Source organism: Aegilops tauschii, chromosome 7 (genome assembly GCF_002575655.3).
Source record: "Aegilops tauschii subsp. strangulata cultivar AL8/78 chromosome 7, Aet v6.0, whole genome shotgun sequence".
Taxonomy (NCBI): domain Eukaryota; kingdom Viridiplantae; phylum Streptophyta; class Magnoliopsida; order Poales; family Poaceae; genus Aegilops; species Aegilops tauschii.
Window position 1 is genome coordinate 396,741,547 of NC_053041.3, and position 8,373 is coordinate 396,749,919.

At 47.7% G+C, this 8,373-nt stretch overlaps 1 pseudogene; it reads left to right on the forward strand.

The window, feature by feature from the left end:
- The first annotated feature begins 646 nt into the window (after window positions 1-646).
- Window positions 647-7,154, forward strand: LOC109753078 (7-deoxyloganetin glucosyltransferase-like; annotated as a pseudogene).
- The last annotated feature ends 1,219 nt before the right edge of the window (window positions 7,155-8,373 follow it).

Sequence of the window (8,373 nt, forward strand, 5' to 3'; positions counted from 1 at the left end):
TCATGGGAGGCGGCAGGGCATGGTGTCCCAAGTGGTTCGGTCTGTCTCTCATGTTTTACTCTTCCTCATTGGAATCCACACCTCCACTTCATGGGTCTTGAACCCCGCCGCCGTTCATGGAGACAACAGATGAAGGATGTGATCGCCGATGCGCAATACAGAGTAAGTGGATGATGACCGCCGCCGTAGGATAGGTTCAGGGTCGGGCTTTTTGTTTTTATTCTATATGTAATGTAAAATGTTTGAAATGTAATGAATTTCGTCTGGTTTATATGAAAATCTGCCGTGTTTACATGTATTTTGTCCGGTTAATTTAAATGGTGATTAAAATGTATGCACACCGTCTTCCACGTCTATCCACAGACTAATCCTCGTATCTGTGAATGGATGCCGAGCAAATTTGGTTCAGCGTTGGAGATGCCCTCATCGTTGGCATTGGGCTACTGGCTGGAGAGGCTGCGCGACGCGACAGAGCAAGACGAGGGCTCTGTGCCTTTTTCTTCTCGTGCATGGTAAGGAAGGGTATAGAAACAATATCCAATGGCCAACGTGAGGCTATGGTGCGGCGAGGAAGGAGACCGATTCTTGACTTGGATCGATCGACCAACACCAAGAAGTAGCCAATTTCACCATCGACAAAAGAAAAGGAAGACTTTTTTTTGCGAAAGAGAACAAAAGGAAGACTACTAACGTTTTTTTTTTAACGTCAGAAGACTACTAACGTTAACCACCTACTTACGAGCTAGTTAGACCTCGATCCGATCGAGTCTACACACATAAAGTCCGATCTAAGTAGGGCATCTACAGCTAAGCTGGTTATTAATTAACTCCGCAGCTTGTGCTAGTGGAGTACTTACAGAGCAAACCAGTTAGCATACATACATTGGCACAGCTCCATACACGCGTGGTACGCGCGCGCACACGGCCGGACGAACGAACTAATGGCGAGGCCGCACGCCGTCGTTGTGCCGTTCCCGGGCTCCGGTAACATCAACCCGGCACTGCAGCTGGCCAAGCTGCTGCACCGCCACGGCGTCTACATCACCTTTGTCAACACCGAGCACAACCACCGCGTCATGGAGACGGCGGAGGGCGCCGCTGCCGTGCGTGGCAGCGAGGGGTTCCAGCTCGAGACGATCCCGGACGGGCTTGTGGAGGCTGACCGGGACGCCGGGGACTACGACCTCGGCCTGTCTGCCGCCACGAGCCACAGGTGCGCGGGGCCGCTGAGGGAGCTCATCCTGCGTGTCAATGGCAGGGCGGGCGTGCCACCGGTGACGTGCGTGGTGCCAACGGCGCTGATGAGCTTCGCGCTGGACGTGGCGCGGAGCTGGGTGTGCCGAGCATGGTGCTCTGGGGTGGTAGCGCCGCATCGCTGATGGGCCACATGCGGCTCCGGGAGCTAAAGGAAAGAGGCTATGTGCCACTCAAAGGTAATACCAGAACCAAATTATTAACCATGTTAGTATATTTCACAAAAACGCGTTGTCGTTAATCGAATCATATGCTATACTCAATCACTAGAACGTGTGCGATTTTTACGGTGCATGTATTGTTCATCCTCATCTTCAAAGTTTACACACATGTACTATACATCCGTGTATAGTTTTCTTACTCCTGCCGTATCTAGAATGTATTATAAAAGTTTATAGAGGGGAATCTTCAAAAATAAAGAGCTCTATGAAGATCGTCCTCCATTAAGCATTTTCGGCCAAACTCCTCACTATTGAGTCGCCACAACTCGGTCGTCAAATCTATGATCAAAACAGGTGCTAGTGGGGAACCTCCAAATTTCTTATGAAAGTCCCGCAGTCCAAAGAATACTTCAAAATGGCTTCTACATGAGGATGGCCATAGCTAAGCTATTTTTTTTAAAAAAGGATGTACCTCCACCTCTACATTTGGACGATGCATGCAGCCATTTTATTAATTATTTGCAAAGCCCTTACAAGATAATATATCAGTAAGCCTGAAGTCATCATCTTGACAACACATGTCACTATTTCTATCCCCGTGATTAAGGGCTGCCGAATGTCTGAGTCTAATACCAAACAGACATCGCACCAATACCTAACATTTAATGCCGGATGCCCCATTCAAGCCATAATGTCTCGACTGGGTTACACACCGGTCCGGCGCACTTTTAGTGGGCACCACATGCGCACGCTGCAAGGGCCGTCACCTCCTTCATCCATCGATCCATCCTCACATCAGATACTGAGGATCGACCTCGCCAGGCCTCTCTGCCATTGACGCCACCGCGACGCCAGACAACATCGTCCTCCTGCACGAGTCCATCGCCACACATCAGACGACGAGTCTCCACTGCGCCACACTGCCGAGATCCGTCGCCATCTATGTGTAGGATGAAGCGTCGCTCCACCACCTACCGACGCCCAACCACCAAGCCGTCCACATGTTCGTCCAGCCGATAAATGTCCCCAAAGATGATGTCCCCATGGGGGTGACGACGACGACGTCGCCATCATCCGATCCAGGACGCCCCTCAATGCGAAGGAGGGCTACGACGCCCACGTCCGTCGCCGTCAATAATAGCCTCTTCCAGATCTGAGATTTCCCCCGAAAACAGTGGAGTGAGGCACATCCCCATCATCGCCTCCAAGAGGAAAACGACCCCCACGGAGGCCGCCAACGATGGTGGCATCCTCACCCACTTCAGTAGCTAGGCCACCATCTCCTCCTCCACTTGATCCGCCGCCGGGAAGCCACCGCGAGGCAATACCCACCGACCAGATCCCTTTGGACCGACGATGAAGACAACCAAAGGTAGAGGAGGTCACATAGCTGCGTGACCGGCGCCATGGCCACACATACGCCTCCAAGCCGCAACGGAGGGACGCCCCGCCGCCGCCATCATCCCCCCGCACGGGCTTCGGTCAGCCGGGATCCGGCGACGGCGGGAGGGAAGGCAGAGGGAGGTGGAGAGAAAGACAGAGATCTGGATCGGGAGGGGAGGCGGAGGGATCTGGATCGGGAGGGGAAGCGATGGAGGGGAGGCGGAGGCGGAGAGAAAGAGAGGGAGATATGAAGAGAAATTAATCTGTCATATGATTTATCTAAATTATTATCTTATAGGCATTTTGCATGCTTTTATCAATGTTATATTGTTATTTTTTAAATTGACATTTTACGAACCAGTGAACCAACAACCCGTGGTTAAGTGTCTATCCTTATAGGGGTGCGCAAAAAAAATACTAACATTTTGTCGTTCTGATCAATGCACACTGGAAGGGTCGTTCTGACTCATCAAGACCTTGAAGGTCCCATTAAAATATAATCAATCATCTCGCTCAAGGGGCATATGCATGTGTAAGAGAGATTCTCTCACAAGCTATAAAAGTCACACACAAAAAAACTATAAAAGTCAAAGTATGGCAAGATCAGCTTAATTAAGCGCTTAACTTGCTGTTGTGTTTTGATCTAGCGTATACTTTACCGGTAACTACATATGGGCCCCGAGATCCGCTGATCTCTTTATCCAGTACTACGTCCCGAATGGTACTCCCTCCGGAGATTTATCAGGACCCCTTTTATTTCTGACTAACTTTTGACCTAAAAATTTAACTAATAAAATGTAAACTGTATGTCATAAAAATTATATTATCAGAAATCCCTTTCAAATACAAATCCAGCAGTATAATTTTTTATAGCATATACTTTATATTTTAGTAGTCTATAGACAGTCAAAGTCTAGCCCAAAATACAAACGGGCACAATAAATCCGGACGGAGCAGTACTCCCTCCGGTCCTTTTCAGTCTACATATAAATTTTATTCGAAGTCAAGGTATCTCTACCAAACTTAAAAGAAAAAAGTATCATCACTCACAATACCAAATTAACATTGCTAGATTCATTATGAAATGTAATTTCATGGTTTATATATTTGGTATTGTAGGTGCTGATACTTTTTTAAAAAATTGGTCAAACATTACAAAGTTTGGCTTGACCAAAATCTAATCCGCAGAGTAAAAAGGATGGAGGGAGTACTCCCTTCTTTCCAAAATATAAGGCGCGCGTTTACTTTTCTGGTATTCATCGCATAACTTTGACTATGATCTTTTACTTATTGCATGCCTACAAAATTATTATAAAGACGTATGAGATAAAATTGTTTTGCAAGACAAATATAATGATACTATTAATACATGTTTAATCCATGTATTTTGGTATACATTAGTGGTTGAAATAGTGCATCAAAGACCTTGAAAAGTCCAACACAACTTATATTTTGAAAAGAACTATTTTAGTGCTAGATACGTACATTTGAGCGACAAGTAATTTTGGACGGACTGAGTACTTCTTAGTGAAAATATAAAGAGTACATCCAAAAGTTTTCAAATAAAATCTAAACAGGTATAGTGTGTTGAAAATAAAATATAAATTTCTAAATTTCTATGAAGACAAACTACCAAAGCGATCTGGACACCACCAAAAAAGAGAACGACATTAGCCAAGTTGCTTTTCATTCCCCTCTTGCAAGGCGACTGGGGAAATTCTTCCTCCCCTCGATATCCGTCGGCGAGCCTATGAATTCGCCTCCCCTCCGCTTCCCACTCCGGTGACGGGAAGGAATTCTAGTACCTCAACGCTGGCTAGTAGATAGCTAGGTAGGGTTTTAGTGTCGCACGGGCGGCACATCGAAAAATGATGGCGCTTCTTCCTCAAGTCAGTCTTCCGAGCACCAATTCGCCTGAAGTTCGCCCGTCGGGACGGGTTAGACGGAGCTCCGGTATAGATTTCTACCAGCTCCTCGGGGCAACGAGGTTAGGGTTTTCCACGATGCATATGCAACTATGAGATTTGGTGTCAGATCTTCAGATTGATTCAATTATTCAACGACGAGAACTGTGGTTCCGGGGCGCTGGTCATGAGAAGCACGTAGAGGAAGACTTCTCGGCTGTCACCAACAAGGCCAGGCCGGCTCCGATATGGAAGCAGCGACAGCGACACATCAACGACTCATTCTGGCGGCGGCAATGGTCATTCAGTAGTCTATCCTTTTTACTATGCATATAACATTTGTCTGAAGTCAAACTTCGTAAAGTTTGACTAACTTTCTAGAAAAAAAGTACCAACATTCGGAATACGAAAAAAAATATTATTGAATGTGTTATGAATTTAATTTTCATATAATGTAACTTTAGTATTGTAGATGTTGATGAAATTTTCAAATAAATATGGCCAAATATCATGAAATTTGACTTCAGAGAAATCTTATAAACAGAGTAAGAAGGACTAGAAAGGATCTGAACCAACCATAATCTTAGGGATCTCGGTTGAATATTCAGATTGTGTTCTAATGTATATACTTAACTTCAAACAATTACCTTCCCGTTTCGGCCCGACGTCACCTGACCGGCGCTCTTTCTTATTGTCGTCGCCGCCGGCAAGTGCCTTGGCCGCGGCAAGGCTCACACACAAAGCGGGGTTGACAGTTCCCGGATATGTGGTGAGGTGTCGAGATGGCGCGATGGATCCCTTCAAAGTGGCGGGGCCATTGCGTTGGATCCAGGTCGCGACTTGACCTGGCTGAACCAAAAGCAACCGCATGCATGGTTCCCTTCTTCTCTCTTCTTAACTAGACAAATTATGATTAATTCGTGAATAGTGTTGGATGTTTCCCATTCTGCATCATGTGCGCGGATCACGTCTGGACATAAAAACGGACATTTACGATGTTATTTATGGGTTAGGCGGTAGAGTTACGCCTCACAGCTAATTACTTAGCATTATTTGAAACTAATATAAGCACTTTGTTGTATACCGGAACCAAGTAACCACAGTTTTTTTTTCAAAATACGAACTAGAAAATGTTGTAGTATTCATGAACCATGGTGTTTTGCGTTGCAGTTAGCTAGTTACTACAACTCTTAAAACCATGGTTTCTGAGAACTGTGATTCTTACAATTCTTTGGCTTCAAACATCGCCTGAATTTATAAAAAATTCGAGCAGCTTAATTAGCAACAGTCAAGCCGTTCTCCTAGTCTTGATTTATCCATTTCATGATCATTACATACGTTTGCACACGAGACCTGCTACACGAACGGACACCTGAGTAGGACGCTCATCGACTGGATCCCGGGCATGCCGCCGATCAGCCTCGGAGACATCTCCAGTTTCGTCCGCACCACCGACCCGGACGACTTCGGCCTCCATTTCAACATCGTGGAGGCCAACGGCTGCACCAAGGCCGGCGCGCTCATCATCAACACCTTCGACGCCCTAGAAGCCGACGTCCTCGCCGCCCTCCGCGCCGAGTACCCGCGCATCTACACCGTCGGTCCCCTAGGCTCCCTCCTCAACCACCAGCTAAGGGGCGACGACGATGCCTCCGCCAGCGGCCTGAGCCTGTGGAAGCAGGACACCGAGTGCCTCGCGTGGCTGGACACGCAGCAGCCGGGCTCCGTCGTGTACGCCAACTTCGGCAGCCTTACGGTCCTCTCCACCGACCAGGTCGCCGAGTTCGCGTGGGGCCTCGTGGCCAGCGGCCACCCGTTCCTCTGGTCCATCAGGGACAACCTCGTCCCCGGCGCCGGCGCTGGCGTGAGCTCTCTGCCGGCGGAGTTCATCGCCGCGACGGCAGGGCGGTGCTGCCTGACCACCTGGTGCCCGCAGGATCGGGTTCTTGGGCACCCGGCCCGTGGGGTGCTTCCTGACGCACAACGGGTGGAACTCCACCCGCGAGAGCGTGGCGGCCGGCGTGCCGATGGTGTGCTGGCCGGGGTTCGCGGACCAGTACACCAACTGCAAGTACGCCTGCGATGTGTGGGGCGTGGGCCTCCGGGTTGACGAGGAGGTGAGGAGGGAGCAGGTGGCCAGCCACATCAGGCATGCGATGAAGGCAGAGGAGATGAGGGGGAGCGCGGCTGAGTGGAAGGCCAAGGCGGAGGAGGCCGTGGCGCCCGGCGGGTTGTCGTGCGAGAACCTGCAGAGCATGGTCAGAGCGCTCGGCTGTGTCAAAGCTGCTGAAGTCCGAGGAGTTTAACTGACCGACCAGTATCGGGGTCACCCGGCCCTCAGGCAAAGTGTTCTCCGACTGCAATTGCATCAGTGATGCCAATAAAGTGCCTGTAAGGCTTAAGCCACTGCTCGTTATTTATTTTCGTACTCTATAATTCGAATATCCAACACAGCCGTTCGATCGCACCGTGATGCAGGAGTATATACTTTTGGATCGTTTGATTGATGCGAATAAATGGATTTTGGGCACAAGCTTAGCTTGGTACAATTAATTCACGAATGTGATAAGGCCCGAACGTCACGTACAAGCACATGACAAAATAGCATTTTTGATGATAAGTTTAGTGAAACGAGGATGACAACTTTAGTTCGCAGACATGACAATTTTATGCTTCAGTTTATTTTTTAACAGAAAATTACCGTGTGTGTCAACTAAATTGTTATCCTTGCATCACCAGAATTGCCATTGAAAATGTTCGATTTATCATGTGTTCGTACCTGATGTCACGTACTTATCATTTCCATTAATTTAGACAATGGTGAAGGACGAAAAAGATTTAAAGCACGACAGACTCTGAAACATAAAAAGTAAATTATATACACTACAATGCATAATTTTTTTTAAAGAGTGAAATTCTGTTTTTACGCTCTATTTTAACATTTTTGGCACAGACTACCCCATTTAATAGTTTCCTTTGAATTACCCCACCTAGCGTGAATCGTGTCATTTTTAGTTTTTACACTCATTTAGTAAAAGGTTTGTCAGTTTTTATCCTATTTGGTGCTCTATCACCTGGATCTCGACCGTTAGGTACACGTGGCATGTCATGCCGCAATTTGGTGTACGTATGCACCTCATTCACATCACCAAACTGCTGGGGCAAGCGGCTCGCTAAGATGGCGCAAAACAAAAACAAAATCTATCATGTGAACATGGAACATGTTGTAGATCTATATCACAATTCACGGGATCAACTTTTTACCACTAGATGCGCAGTCATGACAATGGACATAGAGTTGGTGATGCGCGTTCCTATCTCCTCCCCGCGGACCCCTCGAACAGTTCCTTGTGGTTCCCTCGAACTTAGCAAAGATAATCCCATTGTTAGAGTCTGGGAAGAAATGGAGCAATCTCGGGGCCTCTGGATTTGGACCGTTGGATTAGGTGTCCAAAAGAATTGTGACCGTCGGATCTTCAGCTGAAACGATCCTGGCCGTCGGGTCGCTATCAACACTGCTACAATGAATAGTAGACTGCACTTATACACTCTCTCTGCCTTCACATATCACATTGACACGCGGGGCCCAGGCGGTGTGGGCCACGCCCGTCAGCGGCTCCGGATCACAGATCTTCTGGTGATTGTGTTTCTGTTGGAGAGGTTGTGCCACC